General features: G+C 42.2%; 1 protein-coding gene across 3 annotated transcripts in view; it reads right to left on the minus strand.

Annotated features, from left to right (window-relative positions):
* Positions 1-27437, minus strand: part of TRPS1 (transcriptional repressor GATA binding 1) — a 399923-nt gene that overhangs the window by 334833 nt on the left and 37653 nt on the right. For 2 of the 3 annotated variants that reach the window (XM_077493238.1, XM_077493240.1), the window contains exon 2: positions 19622-19695. The exons of the other annotated variant lie outside the window; for it this stretch is intronic. The gene's annotated coding sequence lies outside the window, so the exon portion shown is untranslated. The remainder of the gene's footprint in view (positions 1-19621; positions 19696-27437) is intronic. 3 annotated transcript variants of the gene reach the window in all.

The following is a 27437-nucleotide window of genomic DNA, read 5'->3' on the forward strand; positions in this document are numbered from 1 at the left end:
ACCAAAAAAGCATATGGCAACATGGAACAAAGTATGTATTTTTGTCTATGTCTTCTTACCTATAGGCAAAATGAGCATGTGCTATCTAGGAGGGCCACAACATAACGTCCTCAAGATGGGCTTTAACACACCTAACTTTGTATAGCTGTAATTGACGTTTGTATCCTTCCTTTACAACTTTGCAGGTCAACCCCAGCTCAATAAACATAACTGTCCAGTGAACAAGCAAGAAGTAACATAAGAGCCTTAATTGCTAAACGAGGAAGAGGAGTTGGTAAATCAGGAAATGCATTTGCAGATCAAACAGTAAACACGCATGAATTTGAATGTGCATATAATTCACAACAAATATAAATTCCATGTGGATGGTGATTTAACGGGTACAGGTTTTAATATTGCAAGTAATCAGTAACTCTTAAGCTTATGCAAAAAAAAAAAAAACTTTCTTATTTGTTCCTTTTTATCTTTTAAATTTACCACTAAGTGTGTTTTGCCTCCAGAGATGCAAAAAAAAAAAAACTGTTGATCTTGCCAGAAATCTAGTAGGTTGATGGCCTGTGCTCTCTTCGACTGCCTAAAACAAGCCATAGATGATGTGATTTTCTTTCCTGCAACCACGGGTTACAAGAAAGAAAATCGCTTGATTACTCCATTAACACAGTCAGTGTTGATCGGGGGAATCCCTCCTGCAGTGCTATTGTGTTCTGCCAGCGGAGAGTCTTCCCTACTGGCACAACGATTAATGCTGGTGGCTATAGCCATCAACAGTAATTGCAAGCAAAACTCTAACACCCCATACACACGATCAGACTTTCCGACAACAAAACCATGGAATTTTGTTTGAACGTTGTTGGCTCCAACTTGTCTTGCATACACACGGTCACACAAACGTTGGACGCACAGCGAGCCGATAAAATGGAAGTTCAATAGTCATGAGCCACCTTTTGGGCTCCTTCTGCTAATGTTGCATTTGGTGAGCATGGATTCTGAGCATGCGTGTTTGTACTTTGGATTTTTGTCCGACGGACTTGTATGCACATGATCGGAAAGTGCGACAACACAAATTTCTTGGTGGAAAATATGAGAACATGCTAGCCAACATTTTTTGGTGGAAAAATCACACAACAAATGTCCGATGAAGCACACACACGGTCAGACTTTCCACCAATAAGCTCACACTTTCCGCCAATAAGCTCACACCCATTTATTGTCGGAAAATCCAATCGCATGCTTGAAATCAAGCACCAGCCGGAAGCTCTCAGTCTTGTAAAACTAGCGTTCGTAATGGAGATATCACATGACTATTGAACTTCCTTTTTATCAGATCGCCGTACGTCTTGTACATCACTACGTTCATAATTGTTGGCCAACATTTGTGTGACCATGTGTATGCAAGACAAGCTGGAACCAACAATCTTCGAACAGAATTTGACGGTTTTGTTGTCGTAAAGTCCGATCGTGTGTACGGGGCATTAGAGCGGCAAGGATATGGATTCCCTTCCACAGGCGGTGGTCTCAGCGGGGAGCATCGATAGTTTCAAGAAACTATTAGATAAGCACCTGAACGACGGCCGCAACATACAGGGAAATACAATCTAACACTGACATATAATCACACTCATAGGTTGGACTTGATGGACTTGAGTCTTTTTCTGACCTCCCCTACTATGTAACTATGTAGCATGGCGATGAGGAAGAGGTGTCCTGTAGTCTAGAAACTCTTGTTGTGCTAGGCTACTCCTCCATAGAGTCATAATGTTGCATGAGTGTTTTAACCCTAGAACAGGAAGGATCACTAGGCAAAAGTAAAGGGAAAAAAATAAATCGAAACGTAATCAGTCACCATATCTAAGGACTGGTGCGCTGGCAAAATATCACAGTTTTGTTCTGAGACATAGATGTGCTTTAAATAAGATAACCTTTAATTTAATCTTCTGGGTTCTTTAAGAAGGAGGGAGGTAGAGAAGAAAGGGAACAAGGGACCTATAAGGCTGGGAGTCATACAGCAGCTTTCCGCAAAACTTCCTGTGATAAGACATCTGCATTGCAACATACTCATCAACCAGAGCAACTAGAGATTTCTACAAGCACAACTGGAGCGAACCTGCACTTTCTGTATTTCTGGTTTCAATTCTCACAATGGAGAGGACATAAAATAAAACACCACTGCAATTCAAACTGGCACATAGACAGACAATGAATACAGGCTTTGTTGTATTATCCCTGTTTATAGCAAGGGATAAAAAAAAAAAACACAGCAAATGGAGTGAGTTTGTCCTTAAACGCAACTAAATGAAAAGAGCTCTCAATTTATGTCAGTATTAACAACATTGTAAAATAAGATGGAGAAAGCAGGAGATTATATTTATCGAGAATGTTTAAAAGCACTGAATCACAAGAAGAAACAACCGTGGCAAGCCGCTTATCATCCAATAAGTTGCTCTATAACAAAGAACAATCAGGACTTGCTGATTAGGGTCTTTTTTGGTGTAAGTGTGCCAAGCGAAGGCTGTAGCTTTACTTTATTCTAGACTGAGAAGATAAAAAAAAAAGGCAATTACCGCTATTATACCAGACCACAAGATAAGGGCCAGAGGGATATGTTAGAGCAAGAAAAGTGAAAACAACTGACCTTAAAATCCTGGCTGAGAAGGGATATAAAGTGTTTTTTTTTTTTTTTTGTGGTGTTAAAGAAGCACCCCGCTTAATAGCATACTGGATACAGAGATATTTCACAGAATTCTAGGAAGCCCAAAGCATGGGTCAAACACATTACTGCTAATATTAGCGCTGGTCATTTTTTTGTGGCTTGCATCCAAAATGATCGGCCCGCTTTCTACTTTACCAAGTTAGTGCAGAGATTTTCATTGTTAGGAGTGTCTGGAAATACTGTGCCATAAGTCTGTAGTTTATGATCCCCCCCCCAAAAACGATGCAATATTGCCCCCCGAAAAAGGGAAACTACCTCTGAGTAAATTACATTTTATATTGTAATCCCACTCATTTGACCTTGGCTTACTCATCTGTGAATGTTTGTGAGTCTACTGGACTTCATCAGTACATGGCATCACTTCATCAGTACATCAGTACATGGCTGATAAGACCTGATAAGACCTCTTTCATGGATGTTTTGGAACTACATTTCCCATGATGCTCATGCACTCTGCAGTGTAGTGGAGCATCATGGGAAATGTAGTTCCAAAACATCTGGAGTGCCAAGGTTCACCATCACTGTTCTAGGGACTGCAACCCGGTACTAACACAGCAAAACCCATCTCCCCCATGAGAAGCTCTGGTGAATACTGGTTAGTGCTTAGACCCGACACCTTGGGTGTGTCTGCAATACATGTCAGGGCGACCTACTTGTATATCTATCCTGCTGGTCAGTGGGAACCTCTCTACTGCTACAGCTATTAGTCTCTGAGCTTGACCACTGAGCTTGAAAGTTTTTGAGTATGGAATACATATTTGCTGGTGATCATAAAATGCAGCTGCTGGTGATCCTGGAACACACCTGCTGGTTACACTGCAACAAACCTGGTGACACTGCAACACACCTGCTATTGATCCTGGAATATAACTGTTGATGATCCTGGAACACACATGCTGGTGATCCTGGAATATAACTGTTGATGATCCTGGAACACACATGCTGGTGATCCTGGAAAACACCTGTTGGTACACTGGAACACACTTGTTGGGTGATCCTGAAACACACCTCTCAGTGATCCTGGCAGACAGCTGCTTGTGATTCTGCAGCACATCAGCTGATGATTCTGGAGCACAGCTGTTGATGATCCTGGAACACACATGCTGGTGATTCTGGAGAACACCTCCTGATGAACCTAGAGCACATCTTCTGGTGCTTCCGGATCACACCTTCTGCTGTTTCTGGAACACACCTGTTGGTGATGCTGGAACAGCCTCCTTGCTGCCCCTCCCATGCAGAAAGCCTGAGGTTAAACATGGCAGTGCGAAGAAATTTCCTACAACTGTCAATCACATTCAAGCATGCATTGGCTTATATTAGCAGCACTGGAGGAACAATTAAGCAGCATTTTCTTCCAGAAAGTATGGCATGTATGACAGTCTTTCTATTACTCTTTAGTTTTCCATCTCAGCAAGACTCCTGCTTATATATGTACTAACTATGCACTCTGAAAAGCAGTGTAATAGTGATAATGTTGCGCTACATAAATACCGAAAATAAATGATGTTCAACACACTTGATTATAGATCTACCTAAAGCTGGCTATAGACGGTTCGGATCCTAGCCGATTCAGCAGGAACCGGCTGAGTTTCGAACCAGGTATGGGCAGGCTGAATTTACCAAAGCCTGCCAGATTTTACAAGGGGTTATCGCTAGCAGGTATCATAGCCCCTAGCAATAATCACTGTGTTCTCCCAGCAGGGAGGGCTTGTCACTTGTTCTAATCCATTAACAATCTGTCCAGAACTGAAAAAAATATTTGCCTTTACTTTAAGCTTTGCGAAGCTATACAAAATGAGTACAACTTCAAATAATCATAAAGAAGGAGGAAAATACATTATGAGCAATGCTGATTGATTAATACACAGGAAACAAGATACATCAAAAGAATGTGAAGACAACATAGAAATCTCAGTGGTGGTGGGACCATCAACAAGATCGATCATATATCCCGTATAAGTGGTAAGAGTGATGAGCATATGTAGTCCGCTAGTTCTTGACAGATGTATAAACACATTTCTATGATCTTAGACTTTTCCCACATAAAGTAAGCAAGCTGCAAGTTTTTTTTTTTTAACCAATCTGTATCATGTCAAGTCCTTGCTAGAGGTGTCACTGCTTCGAAACAACGCAGCACTCACATTCTGCATAACTGCTGTGTAAGGACATTGCTCATTAGTTTCGGCAACAATTTCTGTCGGTTTGCAGTGTTTCAATGGGAGACAGAAGAGCAGTGAGACATGTAGGCTGAGACAAGGACTAGGGGAACTATCCCCATTACAAAGAAGCCTGCCAGAGCTGACAAGCACTGCCGAGGTATGGAAGCCATAAAGCTGTCTTCGTGTCTCGTCTTTAAGGTGATGTCTAAGATGTGTGCAGGGAAGGCTCTAGAGGCCACATAAAGCTCCTCGAAAACATCCAACTTTTTCTCAGGAAGGAGAGACCAAACTAGGATTACCTAATGGCCCAATAACACGCTGAACTCAAATTGTAGAGGCTCCTCTCTTGTACTGAAATCGCTTTCTCTGATTCTACTGCAAGCTGTGAGCTTCTCACAGTGTGCATTATAAGCTGAAGCAAGTCAGAGATAGAACGCCTCTTATCTTGGCTGGAGGATATCCAGCATTACTAGTCCTCTGCTTCCCAGCCTCCTCTTTCATTCATTGGACTTCAGTCCTTTAAATCACGGAGGCTCAGCGTCAGATGTGGGCACTCCTTAGGGCAGTCTGCATGCAAATACAGCTTTCCAAGAAACACCCAATCCTCCAGAGTGACACCCACCCATATAGGCATTTCGATATTTGCATAGCTTCTAGAGGCATCAGGGACAAAGGCTCCTGGGAGGAGTACTGAGGCAAGATACTGTGATGTTTTCAGGAAGCTATGTACAACATACTACTGGCCCCTCCCACAAGCCATGATCTGCCTGCATTGCGTAGAGAAGCACATGCAAACTCCATGCCAATAATGTCATCACCAGGATTTAGTAGGAGTTGGCCAAAATTGCCTCCATCTGGATCGACAAAAATTGATTTCCAAATTGAAGGAGCTTGGTGAAAAATTATTGGCCAAACAGTGACTGAATGCGAACAGATGCGGTCACTGGGTATTCAGTCACCTAATTTTCTTTCTTAAGCTCTTTCTCCTTCTCTTGACAACGTCTCTCTTGGAAATGCAGTTCAAAAGCTCTTGATTACAGTAGAGACTCTCTCATCTGGACTACAATTCCCACAGTGCATTGCTGGCTGACTAAATCTATTGAACTCTTCCTGCTAAGCAGCTCCTCCTCTTGCTGATATAGCTGGTAACCAGTTCAGCACCGCAGGGACGCAGCTACAGAGAGCAGATGCAGTCAATGTATCTCTCACTCTCTATTCTTAGTGAAGCCCCTGGCTACATGGGGAACTGAAGTTATATGCAAATTAAGTTGTAAATGAGGTTGGTCACACCCCTTTCCCACCCCTTTCTAAATCCTACCCATCACATTAAAGTGGTTGTAAACCCTTACAGGCCACTTTGACCTACAGGTAAGCCTAGATTAAGGCTTACCTGTAGGTCCAAGAAATATCTCCTAAACCTACACGGTTTGGGAGATATTTGCAAAAAGACAGGCACCACAGACAGCGGCGCGCAGGCGCACTGTGCATGTCGCTGCTAACGGCGATATGCAGTTAGTAGCGGCTCCCTTGCGCATGCAGGGGAGTGACGTCATCGTGGCTCCGGCCAATCACAGCACCGTAGCCACGATACCTAGAAAGAAGATGGACGCTCTGTGAAAGAGGGGAAATCGGTGACATAGCAGGCTCCTGTGTCAGGTAAGTGACACATAATGGGCTACTACCTTTGCAGGGAAACAAAGAGGAAGTAAACCCATCAGGGTTTACTTCCTCTTTAAATAGATAATTTGGAGGAAAACCTTGACATTCACATGAAAAGTCAATACAGTGCTTTGAAAAAGTATTCATACCCCTTAATATTTTTTCCACATTTTGACATGTTACTACCAAAAACTTAAATGTATTTTATTGGGATTTTATGTGATAGACCAACACAAAGTTGTAAGTCATTGTGAAGTGGAAGGCCGCGTACACACGGGCGGACTGTTCGCCCAACTTTGTTCGTCAAACAATCCAACAAACAGTCCGCTCAAAATTTGCATGAACGGACTTGACCACACACGATGAACGAACAGTCCGCTGAAAGCGTGCGCGATGACGTGAACGGCACGTACGACGGGACGAGAAGTTCGACGTCCAATACACTGCAATGCAACCTTCGCCGTGTAAATCCTTTCTGAGCATGCGCGAAACTTAGTTTGTGGAACAAGCCTTCACACGAGCGGACTGTCCGCTGAAACCAAGTTTCAGCGGACTGTCTTACGGAAATTCCGAAAAACTTTGTTCGTCAGACTTTCCGCTGAAACTGTCCGCTGAAGCCCACACACGAGCGGACTGTCCGCTGAAACACTGTTCAGCGGACAAAGTTGGGCGAACAGTCCGCCCGTGTGTACGCGGCCGAAGGAACATGATAAATGGTTTTCAAAATTATTTACAAATAAATACCTGAAAAGTTTGGCGAGCATTTGTATACAGCCCCCTTTACTCTGATACCCCTAACTTAGATCTAGTGGAACCAATTGCCTTCAGAAGTCACCTAATTAGTAAATAGAGTAAGCCTGTGTGTAAGTATCCTGCCTGTCCACAATTTTTTTTTTAAAATGATATTATCTCTGCCTGACACCACTGCCAACCAGGGCATTGTATGGGGCAGTGTTCAGGTCTATGTGTCAGTTGGAGGTATCCCCAACCATGTACATCCAACATCAAGTATAAACAATGTAGGTTCCTATTGATCAGAGAGCCTGTGGGCAGCTGTACATAAGGTATGCCCACCCCTGCTTACAATACCACCAGTACACCTCCTGTGTACATGGTAGTCGCGTGTCTCCATTCAGTAGCATGGTCTGTGGTCTGAGATGTTTGCCCAGGCTCAGTGGGTGGCCTTAGATTGGAAACTTTAAATTTGCTGTCGTTTTTATTAAAATTATTACTGCCCGTCTGATATAGATTAGTTTAAATGTTTTCTGTGGTTGCCAGCCACGTTGAGCGTTTTGAGCATATTTTCCTCATGATCACTTTTTCCATTGGTGTGTCGTCATCAGAAAGCATGGTAACTGTCTTTTATTTCAAATATTTCCTTATCTGCTTTAGGAAGAAACTTGTCATTGTCAATCACATGGGCAATCTGACCCAAGCAAAGGGTGAAAAATGCATAAGTGAGAACCATATGAAAAAATGATAAGTAGATCTAGAGGTGTAGATCGTTATCTGCAAATACAGTGCCTTGAAGAAGTATTCATACACCTTAAAATTTTCCACATTTTGTCATGTTACAGCCAAAAATGTAAATGTATTTTATTGGGATTTTATGTGATAGACCAACACAAAGTGGCACATAATTGTGAAGTGGAAGGAAAATGATAAGTGTGGTGTGCATTTGTATTCAGCCCCCTTTACTCTGATACCCCTAACTAAAATCTAGTGGAACCAATTGCCTTCAGAAGTCCCCTAATTAGTAAATAGAGTCCACATGTGTGTAATTTAATCTCAGTATAAATACAGCTGTTCTGTGAAGCCCTCAGAGGTTTGTTAGAGAACCTTAGTGAACAGCATCTTGAAGGCCAAGGAAAACACCAGACAGTTCAGGGATAAAGTTGTGGAGAAGTTTAAAGCATGGTTAAGTTATAAAAAGATATCCCAAGCTTTCTCACGAACATCTCACGTTCAATCCATCATCCGAAAATGGAAAGAGAGCGGCACAACTGCAAACCTACCAAGACATGGGCGTCCACCTAAACGGACAGGCCAGGACCCTTCGATCTCTTCTGTCATGAATGCATCCTCCTGCCTGTCCGCATGCGCAGCTCAGGGAATATTTACGGCTCCGATTTGTGCCACAGAAACGTGACTCCTGTGCCCATGTGGAGGAGTGTGTCATTGCAGCCTGGCCTATTATACAGTCGAATGCACAGAACCCCCGAAGAAAGACCCAGCGATGGAAGTGGAAGGAAGTGCTGGGGCCCGCTGGATCAATCCCACTGCAACGCTGGAGGGTACTGTTTGATGGCTAAATCTGCCATAATGTTCTAATATGCTGTGCATAATAGCACATTATGGCATAACCCACCTGGTGTTAAATGGACAGGAAGAGAGGAAAAATTTCAAATTGGGGTCACAGACTGCAAAAAAAAACAGGCCGAACCACTAGTCTTAACCCTACACAATCCAAAACGAAAAAGAAAAAAAATTTAAGCTGAAGTTTGGCTTTCGTATTAAAACATCTCAATATCACTGCATGTGCAGAGATGGGTGTTTCACTGGCAAACCTATACAGACATCAGAAGTACAGCGGGCCCTACACATTTCAAGTAAAGCCATGACTGTGCATTATTCGAACTCACATGGGCGTAGGTGGCACCCGCCCTTCAGTACACCACTTCACTCTGTACCTGGCAAAGGCAGCAGTTCTATTTCCATCCCTGGTGCCAATTAAATAAATCACGGAATAAAAACGTGTATGTGTCACTAAAAAGCTTTCTCCTGTCTTAAATAATTAGGGAGAAGTTTAAAAGAAGCCTAATGCTCATTACGTTTAACTGCAATCAGCCAAGATACTGAGCTCCCCAAGAATTAAATACAAAGCAGATGCATTATTTACAGATTGACTTTAATGGGCATTAGTACACAATCGTATGGGTTTCCGTCTTTATGAAATGGTTATCTGCAGTCATTTATACAATTAAACTGTTGAATATTTAAACGGCACAGTACACATTTAGGAGAGTCTCTCACTAAAACAATGTAAATGCTAATCAACCCTAATATGTTGAATTATTTTTGTCCCATGGATGGGTTTCCATGTGCATAAAACACACCAACTTCCTGAGCTTCGTATGTAGAGGTACACCTTAGCGGGCTTACCTACCAACCATCCCAGATTCTGAGGGACTGTCCCAAAGTTTTAACAGAAACCCACCATCCCATGAATGGGTTTCTATATGCACATAACACACACCAACTTCCTGAGCATCATATGTAGGGGTCCACCTTGAAGAGCTTACCTACCAACCATCCTAGATTCTGTAGGACTGTCCAAAGGTATCAACAGAACCCCACTGTCCCATGGATGGGTTTCAATAAGCACATAACACACACACCAACTTCCTGAGCTTCGTATGTAGGGGTCCACATTAAAGGGCTTACCTACCAACCCTCCTAGATTCTGTAGGACTGTCCCGCAGTTTCAACGGAACCCCACTGTCCCATGGACGGGTTTCAATATGCACATAACACACACAGCAACTTCCTGAGCTTCATATGTAGGGGTCCACCTTAAAGGGCTTATGTACCAACCATCCCATATTCTGCGGGACTGTCCCAAGGTTACAACAGAACCCCACCATCCCATGAATTGGTTTCTATATGCACATAACACACACACCAACTTCCTGAGCATCGTATGCAGGTGTCCACTATAATGTGCTTACCTACCAAACATCCCAGATTCTGTGGGACTGTCCTGAGGTTTAACAGAACTCCACCATCCCATGGATCTGGAGGGATGGTGGAGCAAGCAAGAAGGTGCAAGAGTGTAAGTTTACTTAATTTCACAACATCCTGTATTTTAAAGTGAGCCTTTCCATAGCTCATGCATGTAAACATAGTGGTACTGTTATGATCGGCACTCTCAGCTGTGTCAAATGCACTCATTCTTTCCACAAAACAGGTGATCTGAGGTAAATAAAAAGCACTGATACTAATATAAGAACTTCAACCTTTCTTCAAAAGTCAGCATCTAAATCTCCACTCCCCCATGCTTACTTTAAACCTACTTGACAGACAACTGCTAAAAAGGCGCACAGGAGATATCTATATGTGCTCTCACATATTTTGAAGAGCCTCTCAACGATGCCAGAAACGAGGCCAAAAAAACAAGATCCTCTACTGTGCAAATGATGACTTCAGGTTGTGGGCATGTGACAGAAAACCCAACCCAGCTTCTAAACCTTCCATACACTGCAATTTGACTAAGGGCCCCCAGTCCATGCCCCCTTCCCCATACATTTTTTACAAGGAAGCCCTAGGTCAGAATTATTATTATTATTAATATAATTATGCAGGATTTATATTGCGGCAACACTTTGCACAGTGCTTTACAGCGTGAGGGCAGACAGTACAGTTACAATATGGTTCAGTATAGGAGGAATCAGAGGACCCTGCTGGTTAATAACTAGGAGGGAGGAGCTGATGAAGAAAAAAATTATAATAAAGTGCAGTCATTAGGTGGGTCAAGATAGGCTTCTCTGAAGAGGAGGGTTTTCAGGGATCGCTTAAAAGTGAACAAATTGGGGTAGAGAGTTCCATAGGATAGGAGAGGTTCTGGAGAAGTCTTGGAGGCAAGCATGGGAGGAGGTGACAAGGGAGCTAGAAAGCAAGAGGTATTGGGAGGAACAAAGAGAACCATTTGGTTGGTATTTTGAGACCAGGTTATTGATGTAGCTGTAGCTGATGTAGAAAAAGGAGCTGCTGCTGTACCCCACCATCTCCACTCCTACTGGACTTGATGCGCTGCTGACAGTATATGGACCTGCTGTGATCTGTAGTCCATTTACTCCCTTCCGGTCCACAGACGCACCTGAACGCTATATTGCAGTTTTTCATGTGAGTGGATACTTTCTTTATAATAAATGTTATTTTGATACATATTCAGAGGGGCCCCTCTCCTTGTTTTCTTCTCACTTTAAGCTAGTGTCTTGGCTGCTGCCTCAGGTTTCCTGTTTCAAGGTGGCTCCTTTCTCTTGCAGCATTCTATGGGGCCACCCTTGCCTGCAGGGACTAGGGTTGTGTCTCCCTATACTTTGTGCATCAATAGAAACACGCAGTCCTATAACTTAGGACCCCCTTGCTCTTCCCTGCCTTCTCCAAGCTAATAGACTGACTGGAGACATTGTCCACTGTTAACTCTTTCCTGTAAAGACGAGAAGTTCAAGGAAGCAGCATTGATAGAGCAGGAGCCAGCAGCACTGGAAGTTGTAAACTGTGTTAAGCTAAAAAACACAGAGCGTTTAATACTATTTTAATTATTGATACATCTGTCCCTTCTAGATTGGAAGCTCTAACGAGCAGGGCCCTCTGATACCTCCTGTATTGATTTGTATTGTAAGTGTACTGTCTGCCCTCATGTTATGCAAACTGTTGGCGCTATATAAATCCTGTATAATAATATAATAATACATGAAGAATTGTTTTCTCTGTGTACAACTAGGTCCCGAAGCAGTTGAGTTTGTTGACAGATAATGGAAGCTGCGGTAAAATGGGTTAATGTTTTGGTGATGGCAGCAGAGATTTTCACATCTGGAAGCAGTTTCCTATTTTGTCTGTTTTCCTCAGTTCAGGGGTCTTGAACTGCAGTCCTCCAGGGCCGTAAAGTGTCCAGGATACAAGGCTGTTTGAGCTTGACAGTGTGTGTCAATCAGGACGAATGAGACCCTTCCTGGCCCACCTGCACAAATTCCCTCTAAGGCAAAGTATTCCCTGTTTATGGATGTAATTTATGTCCCTGGAATACACAGACCACAACCCTCAGCAGCTTCTTTGAATTCCTTAGCTGGGTATCCCAGTGCATAGATTAAGCTTGAAGTTATTTACAAATGTATTTTTTTTCAAAAGGTTGTAAATTTTATTTTTATTTAAAGAAGATCTTGGGTCTACCTTGTGTTTATGTCATCTATAAATTTGTTTAAATTTTTCTGAAATGGGCAGGGCTTCAAACTAGCGGATCTTCTAACGCAGACTTTCTCAACCTTTTCAACTCAGTGGAACCCTTGAAATAACTTTCTGGTCTCAAGGAACCCCTGCTAATAATTACTATATCTACAACTCATGATACCTTAATGGGATGGGCAGTGGGATGAATGCTCCTTACACTTGAGGACATTACAGAGAGTTAAATGGTGAATGGTGTCAGTGGGAACTTATCTGAGAGGCAGAAATTGCTCATTGATCAAGGAACTTCTTGAGAGGCCCTAGGGTTCTATGGAACCCTGGTTGAGAAGCCCTATTCTAAAGCATCCTTTCATCATCTTTTTTACCCCAAAGGAACCCTTGAAATCAACTTTTAAGTATGGGGGAACCTAGTGGTGGCCCGTCCATACAGAGAGCAGGGGCGCTACCCCCCTAATCCATGCGTCCGGCCAATAATCTACATGCAGGGTGTCGGACGCATGGATTCCAATGGTTATTGTTTGTTTGTTTTTTGGAAAAATATGATTAGAGCCCGAGGCTCTAATTGGCTTCAAAAAAGGGTGGGCTACCCAGTTGTGTGACAATAGTGAATTAATATTTGCTATTGTCTTCCTTAATTTCCTCCCAGCCAATCAGGAAGCGGGTCTTAAGACTGATTGGCTGAGAGGAGAAGAAACTGTATTGGCCGCCGAGGAGGCGTAGACACAGGGGAAGCCACCGAGGGGAGGATATACACAGGAAGGAGTCGCAGCTGCCCGTGACCCGTGCAGGGCTGGTGGGCAGACAAGCGAGCAACGGGGGTGGAGATCGACTGAGTGACGGGGGTCGGGGGGAATCAACTGAACGGTGTGGGGGATGGTGTGTGGTTTGTTTGCCCCCCCCCCCCCAAAATGGAGCACCAGCCGCCACTGGGCGAACCCTTGTTAACAGACACCTTCCAAAAACACATGTGAAAACGCAAAATGCATCATGCAACACAAAAGAAGTACATAGGAGTAGGTACTCACTGGAATTTTGAGTGTTGCAAATACTATGAACACTCCCCTTTTTGCTTTTCTTATTATTTATAATTAATATTATTTATTATACAGAATTGATATAGCCCTTACAATTTATGCAGCGCTTTACAACATAAGGGCAAACAGTACAATTTCAATACCATTTAATACAGTAGGATTTAGAGAGCCCTGCTTGTTAGAGCTTACACTCTAGGAGGGAGGATCAAGTGATACAAGAGGTAATAACTGTGGGGGATTGGCTGATGGAGAAGATAAATGTGCAGTTGTTAGGTGGGGGAAGAATAGGCTTTTCTGAAGAGAAGGGTTTTCAGAGATCAACGAAAAGAAGACAGAGTAGGAGATAGTTGGACATATTGGGGTAAGGAGTTACAGAGGATCAGAGAGGCTCTGGAGAAGTCCTGGAGTTGAGCATGAGAAAGGAGACAAGGGAGCTAGTAAAAAAAATAAAATAATAATAACTGAAAATACCCTGCATTTTTCCTTTAACAATGTTCCCCAAATATAAATGATGTAACCGTACAATATATATGTAAAGCACTGTGTAAATTGTTGGCGCCATATAAGTACCTGTAATAAATAAATAATCAATCAGGCACCCAGGATCTCCCTGCCCTGCAGTTAAAATAAGACCTTTCTTTAAACGGGGAACATCCTAGAAATTGCTTAACATTTAACAAGTAAACTATAAACAGGTTCTACGCGTAATACCGACGGAAAGCTTCCTTTCCAAATCTGTCTCTACAGCAACAAAAGATTAAGTAAAAAATAAAAAACAGTTGTAGCTGAAGTCACCAAGTCTTCTGTCCTAGCCCAGTTAGTTCGTCACAAAAGATTCTATAGTCATTAGTCACAGGCAGAACTGTGATACGGAGAACGGAGAGCACAGAATCTGCATTGACAATTCTCCATCATGACTGGCACCGCACATACGCATGGCCAGGAGAGCATCAAAGGGTAATTACATTTATGCAACATACAGCGTGACGTCCCTGTACACGGAAGAGCAATTAGACCGGTTGCCTTGACATTCAAACAAACAAGCTGATATGAATTTCACATGCAGGCGTACACACACAAACATTAGGCATATGATAATTTAGCTCCAAGAAATGCAAATTTCAAACACAGACAACGAACAAGCATAAAGCCTGGTCCTATTTGGCAGGGGCTGATAAATCTGTGGACCAGACCTACTAATACAGTCCCACTGGGGCATGGTTGGATTTCTTCCCTTATTTTATTTTTTTAAACTAAAGTTTTAAAAGGTCCGCTGTGCATGATGATCATTTTTAGGCATGGTTGATGGGGTTTGTTCATCTTTACCATAAAACTGCCTATGGAAGTAGGGGGCACCTGTAGAAGATAACAAATTGTGCAGCTTTGAACAAAGATAAATAATGGCCTTGATGTAGGTGTAGGCAAATTATAGTCCTCCTGAAGCCCAATTTGTTGCTAGGACATTGCTTAGACCCCCCCAAGCCGATTCAACGTCTCTCACATTCATTCTCTCTCCACTGTAGCAATAGCTTAGCTATGCTGCAACCGAGGAGGTATTGAACCACACATGTTCAGGGGTTTGAGAGCTTGCTCCTGCAATGGTGGGGGTGACCAGTAACAGCTGGGAGCATCTTAGCAATGTTCTAGCAACAAGACTAGGACAAGGATGGGAAGATGTGATCTCTGGAAGGCTACAGGAAATGGCCAATACCTATAGCAAAGGCATTATTTAAAGTATAAATAAAGGCACTTTTTTTTTTTAGTTTTGGATGGAGTGGAGAGGGATTAGAACACCTGTGTGGTTTTTATTGCTGTCTGTTCCCCTGCTACAAGAGATTCCACCTCACTATTTGTCCTGTTTACCGTTATCATTGAAAGTGAAAGTAAAAGAAAATCCCAAATTTTGGGTTATCGCCAGAAATGTAATAGATCTGGACTAGTATCCAATGGGGACAATAGTTCTGGTGCCCCGGGGGTCCTAAAGGAATTCCCTTCATTTGCAAGGATTTCCTCTCACCTCCTGTTTGGTTATGGGACAGGAAGTGAAGGTAAATCTCCCCAATGGGACACAGATGGTGAAAAAAATCTAGCAGGGGTTATAACCCTCTCTTGCTCTATTAAAAATGTATAAAAAGTTTTGCCTATTGTTCTACTTTAACTTTCCCTTAGGCCTATTTCACATGGGTGGACCGATCAGGTCCGCCTGTCAGCTTTTTAGGGGGACTCGACCGGACCATCCATTGCATCCAATGGAGCAGTGGGTGGCAATGGACATGTGTTCATTGCCACTCACAGACATCCAATCTGATAATATCCACCAAAAATAGATGAATGGAGGATCAGATCCCCATCCATCTGGTGGATCGGATGCCCGTTGGGTGTAAACGGCCCATATTGCACCCTTCATCACCCGAAACACCTCTCGACAAACTATAATACATTAGAGAAGTACAGCCTGATCCAAGACCCGACCCCAATCTGTGGTTGGACAATGAAAGCACAGTTCCTCCTTCAGACCCAGAAGTCCAAACCCTGTCTCATGTTGGATGGGATCAGAGCTTACACTGGGTTAATGACCCCTCCCTCATGTGAAGGCTACTGCCACGAACACTGGCACATCTTGTAAATGACCCTTGTGATTTTTAAAGGGGAAGTGGTTTTGTCCCCTGAAAATTAAAGAGATATGTAAATACTTCCTATTCCCATTGCACACGTTCCTGGATAAAGCTCTAGAAAATTTGGATGCTGCAGCAACCACCATCTAGATACTGGTTTAGAAAGTCACAATGAGGATATTTGCCAGCACACCATGGATCGACAAGTAGCGTCCAAACTGATTTTTTTATTGAAGCATGATCACATCACAGAGCAGGTAGTGCAACATTTCGGAGTCATGCAGAACCCCTTCATCAAGAGATATAGACTCACTTACCATTTTTAAAAAAATTACATTTAAGAGGTGCTAGAACTTTAATGCTTATTCCAATGGTACAAACCCAAGGATATCTTCAAACTAGCTCACTGGATCTGGTGAGGCAACTTTCAAACACAAAGGCTTCCCTTAATACAAAACAACTCAAAGTATCAACATAAAAATCAGCACCAAATCACACAGTAAAAGAGTTCAAAGTGCTTTTAATTGTTTGTAATACTGTCCCATAAAAAAAATACGTTTCAGTGGCAATAAAATTCCCCTTCAATTCCAATCATGGTTTTGCACCAGATTAAATATAGACTGATTTGGTTATAGTTTACTTTAAGTGCATTCAAGTCCTTAATCCATTCGTCTAAGCCGTGATGAAGTTTTATTACCTCCGAAATGCGTTGGCTGTTTTTAAGTGACATTATTATAAACGTGTCTTGCTGCCCAGTCAGGACTATGGGTTACCTTTTCAAGCAGCACTATAAAACAACAAAGAGACGGCACACCAACCTAGTGCATTACCACCATATACATGTATTAATTAGATAAAACAAGTATTATAGTCACAAACGCATAATTATAACAAGTGTATTATAAAAAAAAAACTGATGAAACTGCTTCCAGATCCACACCACTAGACTGGTGACATGGGAAGACCTTTCAGTGTCCAATACACGCTTGTCCTTCGAAACATGTAAACTGTATTGGACACTGAAAGGTCCTCCCATGTCACCAGTCTAGCGGTGTGGATCTGGAAGCAGGTTCATCTGTATTTTATGATACGCTTGTTTGTGAGTATATCATTTTGTTTATCTATATAATACATTTGCATGGTGGTAATGTGGTAGGTCTGTGCATCTCCTCTTTATTGTTTTTATAGGGCTTTGTCAAAGTGCCATCTTGCTTGGATAAGGTGACTATCAGCAAGTGAGGGGCTGTTCTTTCAAGAGAACTTGCCAGTTTGCCCCAATTAGGGCTCAAATTCTGATGATGGTTTGCCATGGGTCACTCAAGGCAGTATCCGGTGGGCATTTGAAAGACCATAAAGTCTCCTGTATTATCTGGTTCCCTATGACTAGCCTTTTAAATTTTTTAGTACAAAATGTTTTTGTTTTTTTTTCATGTGTCTGAGAAAAGGAAATCCTTACATTAGGTTCTCCTGACTTTTCAGACGCAGAAGGATTACCGATTTAGCCAGGGAATACACAGGAAAATTGTAATAGGAATCTGTCTTAAATAATCCAGTGTGAGTTCTGGATAAATGGCTCAGCTTCATATTTTAGCAAGTTTGACAAATGGAATTTTAATAACCATGCATATGAGTATATGTGTTTTTCAGAGTACAGGCCATATATTAACATGTGTTTCCACAAGGCGCCATGTTCTGTACACTCTAATATAGGCATTTTTTAGGGCCTTATTCAGACCTTTGCAGTGCCCTGTGGTGTTAAAGCACACACTCTGATGTACCATAATTTGTACATTAATATACATAGAATTAAGGCAGCCCATTGCTCTTGTATGGGCTGCCAACACATGGCAACAAGCTAAAAATCGGACTCAATTGGGGTTCTAATCTTTTCCCACTCTATCCAAATCTGAACTCTTTTTTAAGTTTTGGATAGAGTGGAGATGGTTTAGAACACCTGCCATGGCTGTCTATGCACCTGTTAGGGAAATTCACCCTCTCTGTTTGTCCTATTTACCATTATCACTGAGAGTGAAAGTGAAAGAAAATCCCAAATTTTAGGTTGACACCAGAACAATAATAGAGGGGCAATCTTATAGTGGGGGCACTAGTTCTGGTGATCCTGGTGACACCCCAGGATTTCCTTACTTTCCTTACTTTGGAGAGATTTCTTCTCATGTCCTGTTTTGGCTATGGGACAGGAAGTGAAGGGAAATCTCCCCAGTTGGGCACAGATCTCCATGAAAAAAATGACAGGGGTTATAACCTTCCCTTACTCTAGCCAAGATGCAAGTTTTGTCTTTAGTAACACTTTAAGTCTCACTCTTCCTGCTGTATTCTCCAAATAATAAAGTGGAGTGGGTAGAGTGAACAGTATATGGAACAGTATGACTGTTCCATATGGTTGGAGCTGAGAAGGTATGCACAGAGACCAAAAAATATAAGAAAATAGCAAGGGATTCAACTTGCTTATATCTACCTAAAATCAGGCTCAGGCGGAATGAACTTAATGTGGTAACAAAATAAAAGCTCAAACATTTAAAATTGGTTAACTATGTCCAAAGTTGTGTTTTCAACTAAGTTCATGGCCTACTACCCTTGCTGTTACCAATAATACATTGTAACCAATCACAGGAGAAAAAAAAGAGGTATGGGGCTCCAAAAGCTATTGATAACTAGGACGAAAAGCAAATCACATCATTCCATACTGTAGATCTAGGACTGGATTAGATGCCACCTGTCCATTCTGAGTTCACATGTGATTCAGTAAATCCTAGCAAAACGATGTATATCTGAAAAAAATTGTGAAAATGTTATGCCAAAGTTCTTAAATATGCCCTCAATACCTATATTCTGCAGGTATGCACATGTTGATGCTCCAAGCAACATGCTTCTGCTAGGATCACCCAAAAATGTCCTTTTTTTCCTGGTACTAATCATGTTAAGGCTGGAGACCACGCTGGACTGACTCGATCAGTCACTGGTCATGGGTGGATGATAGCATGGGCGAGTTAGAAGAGGTCTCTTCCGGGTGTTTTCTTCCCAATTTGTGGTTATTGGTGTTGAGCCCTCTTGTGGCTTTGGCTGCTGCCTTTTGGTACAGCTTTATGGTTGTTTCAGCACTTAGACTTAGGTGGATAGAACTTAGACTTAGACTTAGAAGATAGGAGGTACTAATTTTAGAATATAGTGACAAAATACAAATAAGCATTTACAAGCTAACTCCTTCAATTTATGATGGCATAACAAAATGTGTGGAAGATAACTATACAATAGAAACCTGCCCCTTCCCCTCTACTGCCTGTAGTCACATGTCTACTGGGTGGAATTGTAAATTCAACCCTACTCATGACAGTATAATAAAGTTTACTGCCAAATAAGATCCAAAACTAAAACCATTGTATTTCATCATCTAAGAAAATTTGTTTTGTTCTTAGGGTGTGGAAAATCCCCCATCCGGGGCAGGTCTGTAGCACTTACCCTTGTGACGACTCTTTCCCTTTCTTAACCGACGCTGTATCTCATTTTGTATGGAGCTGAGTACTGTGTCAGTGCTACGTAAGAAAGAATGACATATTACAACTCAGCAAAGGGTACTTTTCATTTAGAAAAAACAACAATTTTTAAAAGAATGATATACTTTTTTGGGGGGTAATTGGTGGGATGGTAAAGTCCTCTCTGTACTAATCCTCAGAGCACCTTTTGAGACAAGCAGCTTATCCTGTAATCTTCTCTAGTACAGAAGATGTTCCCTTTGACATAAAGAGAGCTAACATCTGATAAAGAAGAGCCAAGGTTATGCCTGCATGTCCCATAAGAGGCCTGGCCATGACTCGTAAAGTGTATGTCCCACTAAAATTGTGTATTTTAGCTTTGTATAGAACAAGGCAGGGTTAGAACCACTGTCAGTTCATGAGGAAAATTTGCCAGCAACCTGCCACATTCCAAGTTCCAAATACTTTATTACGCTAAATTTAAAAGTGGCACAATACAGCTAGTTTCAGCCATACGGCCTTTTTCTCTTTCTTTGAAAAAGGCCATAAGGCCAAAACACTTTAGCTGTATTGTGCCGCTTTTAAATGTAGCCTAATAAAGTATATGGAATGTACCAGGTGGCTGACCAATTTTCCTAATAGATTAATGCTGTAGGAGCACATACTCCAGCCACAACCTCACCAATTTATGTGGAAACAAACCAGTTGAGCGTGGTTAAAGTTTTTCTTTTTTTTCCATTTATAACCACTATCAGGTATTTACACCTATCTGGGGATCCTTCGAGTAGATTTACCCTTACTTACAGTTATGGTGACAACGGTTTCACCAAAAAGGAAATGTGAGAAAATCTCCAACGCCGACACAGATTCTATCCAAATAGTTTTGGCTGGGCATACACTTTAAGCAAACATTCAAAAACATGGAGGGGAGTGTAATTTGCATGGTGCATACTCCTCTGTCCCATTCTAATGATCCCATCTGATAAGTTTAGAAAGAAGTTGCTCACCACAGAGTTTTACCTTTCCAAAACCTGTGTTTACAATATCTCAGGCACAAAGTGGGTATATCTCATCAGAGAGGTAGTTGATCTCTATGGAGAGTGTAGACTTGAGGGATACTCTTACTACAGAAGGACTAACCTCAGATGCTTGGTGAAGTGTTATAGGTACATGAGAGGGCCACAAGGTTGTCACTGGGCAATAATGCCTAATATAATGCCTTTACTGAAAGCTTACTCCTGATTATGTAACCACCTTAAAGAATGCAAGTAAAAAACCTGGGATTTTCTATACTTTCAAAACACAAAAGTACAGGTTTTTTTTTAAAAGTGTGTCTATAAGCAAAACTTTTTTTTCCCAATTTTGGATAGAGTGGGGAAAGCTATGATTCACTATAGAGTTTTTATCATTGTCTGTTCACTACTTTATTTGTATTTGTGACCCTTGTCACCAAAACAGAAAGTGAAGGAAAATCCCACATTTTAGAGTTGTCGCCAGAACAAGATTGAAGAAGAAATATTCTAATGGGGACAACTGTTTTAAGGTCAACTGTCTAAAAGGAGAGTTCTCCTCACTTTGGAAGATTTCCTCTCACTTCCTGTATCATCTCTGGTACAGGAAGTGAAGGGAAATTTCCTCAAAGGTTATACCTTTAAGCTCAAGTTTGGCTATGAATTTTATTACATAGTTACACTGGCGCAGCTTGGACCAAATTACATGTATATATCTCATACCTAAGCTGTGGAAGGTGAAAACTACTGTAGTAGCCAGCACTTCTACAGTGATAGTAGCAGTTTTCTGGTTGCTGTGCGGCGTGGCTGTGCTTCTAGATGGCCACCACAGGGAGTCACTTGCTTGGCACTTCTACCATTCGTAGATATCTTTGTAATTTTTCAATAAATATAAGATGTTTTCTAATTGAATGCAGTGGAGAGGGGTGCAGAGAACACCTTGTATTCACTGTCAATAGATAGAAGACATGCTGTAAATGGCAGCACTGGACCCTGTAGACCACTGCTATTACTGTAGTAGCAGGACTACTGGAGAGATTTGCAGCTTCCACAGAGATCGCTCAGGTATGAGATATGCTTCCTTACATTAATACAAGCTGGACAGATGCAACTATACAATAAAATTCATTCCTAAACTTCAGTTTTAAATCGACAACAGCAGTTGCTTCAAAAAATCTAGAAGAGAGTGTGTACAATTGGAGAACTATTATACTCACTTCTCCAGTGGCCTGTGTCTCCTAACTTGGCTCCATTCCAATGCTGTAGCCTATTCAACATTTGCAATATATGCAACATTTCCGGAAATGTTAGATGTCTATGTCCCCCACCAAACATCATGGTTCCTTCATCCAACCCCTACAATTACTTCTACAACAATCCCTGTAGTAACCAAAGGGTCACAGGATGAAACTACAGTGTGCGGTGGGGGACACGGGCATCTAAATGTTTAGAATGTGGAAGTTTAGAATGCTGTAGAGTCTGCAGCACTGGATCAGGATGATGGAGAGCAGAATGTAAAAGCTTTTCCATGCAGGGAACATTTTTTTAAAGCTCCTGACAGGGCCACTTTTACAAACTGGGCTATTTAGCAGGCCTCCTAAGGTCTACATTTCCCCACCACCCAATCCCCAATAAAAAAATCTAGCGCTTTCAAGTATGAAACACACATGAATCCCCACCACCACAGGTAAATTATTAGGGCCCAAGTAAAGTCACATGGGAGTGTAGGGAGCTTGTTTAGCCCTAGGCATATTTTACATTTTAGTAAGCCAAAATCTGCACATGAATTTTTAGATACATGGGTAAGGTAAGAGCACATACCTAAGGGAACCCAAGCTGGCAATAAGTTACGTAGCCCTATAGTAAGACATTGGGTACCAGCACCTGGGGCCAACACACAGATCAGCAGTCTTTGAAATAAAATATACCCAACTTGTATATAGGATACAGTAAATGCAATCTCTTTTTCACAAAACCACTTAAATACCCAAAGAGATCTGGCCTCTGGAATATCAGACATGCGCGATCCAATGGCCTTTAAAGCCACGTACACACAATTGGACTTTCCGATGGGAAATGTTCAATGACAGGCTGATGGTGGTAAATCCAGCTGTGTGTATGCTCCATTGGACAATTGTTGTCAGATTTTCCGTGGACAAATGTTTGATCACAGGTTTTAAAATTTTCCACAGACAAATGTGTGTTGTTGGATTTTCCAAGCGTGTGTACACAAGTCCGTCTGAGAAAAGTCCAAAGTACAAACACGCATGCTTGGAAGCAAGGACGAGCCAGAAGCGGTCTATCTTGTAAACTAGCGTTCGTAATGGAGAATTAACATTTGTGAGGTGGAAAAATTCTGAAATCTCCAAATGCAGTGCACATTCTCTTCTTCTTTAATAGGATAATAATGAAGCTGCTTTGCTGGTGATACTGATGGAGTTATTGTAAACAAATTTTCAAAGGCTTTTTTTTTCTAGTGATATCAAGAATAATATTACTATGCTAATTTTATTTTTATTTGGGCAAGTTACCACAACACCATTATCCTGTAGTTTTTAAGATCAAAGATACAACTATGTTGGTGTCCCTTGTCAATTTGTCATTCTATTTTTTTAAATGTAACTGCCTACTCCCAAACTGTCATTTGAAGTAAAACACATAGCCAAATATTATTCTCCACTATTTTTTTTTATTGTGCATTAAAAAAAGAAAACAAATAAAATGAGACATTCTATCTGCCAACAGAACTTAACCAAAAAGTGCATTCTATACATCCAAAATATAGAAAAATATAACAAATCAAATCATGATTCAACGAAAAAAATAATGTCAAAACAATAACTCCAAGGCCAATAATAAATAACACGTTATCTCTTCTGATTCCGCAACATGTCTGGTTGATGAACGGATGTTTAGAAATGAACTGAAAAGCACAAAATGAAAAGCGCAAACTGAAAAGCACTAAAATGAAAAATGTAAAAAGAAAAGAGCGAATCGACAATCACCAAACTTCTACTAACACAAAATTAGCAGAAGGAGCACAAAGGGTGGCGCTAAAGAGCTGAAAAACCATGTAGTACGTCTAGTACGTCACTACATTCGTAATTGTTGGCCAACAATTGTGTGCCCATGTGTATGCAAGACAAGTTTTTGGCCAACCTCCTCTTTGGACAAAAGTCCACGGTTTTGTCGGCCAACAATCCGATTGTGTGTACAAGGCTTTACATAAAATGCCATTTTCATTTGAAGACAAAATCTGGCCAACTAATGTGAAAGCTCCAGCCATGGTCACTCTCCTAATCAGAACAATCACGCAGTAGTCTTTGAACACAACTTTCTAAAGTACTAAAACTCAGAGAAAGGAGAACATGAAAAAAGAAAGGATTGAAAAGGAAAATGTGCCAATATATGGAATACCAGTAAAGCATAGCATGGAGTATGATTCATACACATGCAGACACAAACACATACACACCTTCATTGTGTGTAGCATTTCAAATAAATTAATTCAGAAGGACATTAAAATTATAATGATGAAATTTGCAGATGGTATCAGCAGCCTGCACCACAACAGATCTTGATTTTAGTAGAATAAATGTTGAGCTTTGTGTAAAGTTTTAAAATTGTATCCAAAGATGAGTTTGTGTTGAAGGTGTGGTGTTCTATGTCTAAATAGGGCATTCCTGAATTGTATTTGCACCATGGGCCAGTCATGGGGTCATGATAGATGTCTAGTGTTCTATGCCTGTATAGCGTGAAACACAATTGTGTTATACAATGGTACACAATGTAACTGTATTGTAATATAACTGTAACTGTTTGCAGTAGACAGATAATACTAGGCAGGTGAAGTGTCCTGTTTGAGTGGCTTATACACAACAAATATAGACACACCTGTCCTGCCCCAGCTGATCATTGGGAAGTGTTATCCGAGGTGATCCAAATGTCATATTCTAAAACACATCAATCTACTGCCCTAAAAATCCATCCTATTGCCATTTGCTTTTCCTAAATAAAATGCAAACTGTGCGGGATTTATTTATTTAGTTAAAACAGTATTCTTCAACTTATAGATTTTATTTCGCAGATTAATTCTTTATAATTGCATTTGGATAAAATTCAATAAATGCAAACAGCAGCAATACATGAATTAGCCCCTTACAATTCAAATCATCATTTTCTGCCAGTAATTTAGGATTTGAAACATGAAATTCAGCCTAAACTGTATAATCCAATAACAATAATTTACGAGGCGTCTATTTTTACAGACGACATAAGAGCAGACCAATGCAAAATGCAGGATAAAGAGAAGGTGCATTTGGTGGAAATATTAAAGCTAAACCCTAGAATACACAGAGGATATACACTATATTACCAAAAGTATTGGGACACCTGCTTTTACACGCACATGAATATTGAGTTGGCCCACCCTTTGCAGCTATGAAAGCTTCAACTCTTCTGGGAAGGCCGTCCACAAGGTTTAGGAGTGTGTCTATGGGAATGTTTGACCATTCTTCCAGAAGCACATTTGTGAGGTCACTGATGTGGACAAAAAGGCCTGGCTCGCAGTTTTTGTTCTAATTGATCCCAAAGGTGTTCTATCAGGTTGAGGTCAGCCATGTCTTTATGGACCTTGCTTTGTGCACTGGTCCAAATCATTTGGTAGGATGAGAGGAAAGATCCCTGATGCCGTACATCCATGGAGTCCTATTGTGGTATGAGAGAGACAACCTCAGCCTGGACTCCCCACAGGCCACGCCACCAACACGTTTCACTCTGTCCGCCGAAGGTTAGTCATGGGGTGGAGCGAAATGACTAAGCCCCATGACTAAGCTCCAGGGGCGGAACGAAATGCATTCCACCATAGGCAGGCTGGGGTTGTCTCTCTCATACCACCATAGGACTTCATGAATGTGCAGCACCAGGGATCTTTCCTCTCTTCCTTATAGTGACTACAGGAGCTGAGATGAACTCCATCCCTTGCTGGCACTCCTGCAGCAGGTGCAGCATCACCCACACTACCCCTCATAGGTGATCGAGCACACTAAACAAACCATGGGCCAAATCATTTGGTGGAGGGGGGATTATGGTGTGGGGTTTGTTTTCCTGGGGTTAGACTTAGCCCCTAAATTCCAGTGAAGGGGACTCTTAAGGTGTCAGCATACCAAGACATTTTGGACAATTTCATGCTCCCAACTTTGTTGGAACAGTTTGGGGATGGCCCCTTAACCTCCTCGCGCCCGCCCTATAGCCGATTTACGGCCGTAGAGCAGGCGCGTTCGTTTGGGCGGTCGTCCCTGGACGGCCTGATGTTTACTTCCGCAATGCGCGCCGCCGCGGGCGCGCATCGCGGAAGTTCTGTGTTCGCCTTGTCCCCCGGGGACAGGCAAACACAGATCGCTGTAAACGGCCAATCACAGCGGCCGTTTACAGCGTGATCGGCGTGTCCAATGGGAGATGATCTCATATGTAAACATATGAGATCATCTCGCAGCGCCGCTCTCCTTCCTCGCACAGACAGTGCGAGAGGGGAGAGATGAACGGCTGCAGCGGCAGCCGTTCTGATTCCGGAAAAAAAAAAAAAAAAAAAAATGAAATAAAAAGTGCCATCCGCCCCCAGCAGTGCCATCCGCCCCCAGCAGTGCCATCCGCCCCCAGCAGTGCTATCTGCCCCAGTGCCATCCACCCCAGTGCTACCTGCCCCCAGTGCCATCCACCCCAGTGCTACCTGCCCCCAGTGCCATCCACCCCAGTGCTACCTGCCCCCAGTGCCATCCACCCCAGTGCTACCTGCCCCCAGTGCCATCCACCCCAGTGCTACCTGCCCCCAGTGCCATCCACCCCAGTGCTACCTGCCCCCAGTGCCATCCACCCCAGTGCCACCTGCCGTCAGTGCCACCTGCCCCCAGTGCCACCTGCCGTCAGTGCCACCTGCCGTCAGTGCCACCTGCCGTCAGTGCCACCTGCCGTCAGTGCCACGTGTCATCAGTGCCACATAGTGCCATCTGTCATCAGTGCCACGTATCAGTGCCATTTGTCATCAGTGCCACCTGTCAGTGTCACGTGCCATCTGTTGTCAGTGTCACGTGTCATCAATGCCACTTATCAGTGCCATCTGTCATCAGTGTCACGCGTCATCGGTGGCATGTATTAGTGCCATCTGTCATCGGTGGCACATATTAGTGCCACGTATTAGTGCCATCTGTCATCGGTGCCACGTTTCAGTGCCACGTGTCATCAGTGCCACGTATTAGTGCCACGTGTCATCAGTGCCACGTATAAGTGCCACGCGTCATCAGTGCCACATATTAGTGCCATCTGTCATCAGTGCCACATATTAGTGCCATCTGTCATCAGTGCCACCTGTCATCATTGCCACGTATCAGTGCCATCTGTCATCAGTGTCACGTGTCATTGTCCTGGTGCTTCAAAAGTGTAATAAATAGTCAACAAGTTAGATGTGTAACTTATGTTCCTAGAACACATGATGGCGCTACCTGCATGTTGGGCCTCTCTATGTGGCCAGGCTGTGAAAAAGTCCCACACATGTGGTATTGTAATACTCAGGAGGAGTAGCAGAATTTTTTGGGGGGTGTCATTTGTGGTATACACATGCCACGTGAGAGAAATAACCTATTACAATGACAATTTTGTGGAGAAAAAAAAAAAAAATGAAAAATCTTAATTTTGCAAAGAATTGTGGGAAAAAAATGACAACATCAAAAAGCTCACTATACCTCTTACTAAATAACTTGGAATGTCTACTTTCCAAAAAGGGGTCATTTGGGGGGT

This window comes from Lithobates pipiens, unplaced genomic scaffold, assembly GCF_037356315.1.
Source record: "Lithobates pipiens isolate NorthernLeopardFrog02 unplaced genomic scaffold, aLitPip1_a1.2 Scaffold_19, whole genome shotgun sequence".
Classification (NCBI taxonomy): Eukaryota; Metazoa; Chordata; class Amphibia; order Anura; family Ranidae; genus Lithobates; species Lithobates pipiens.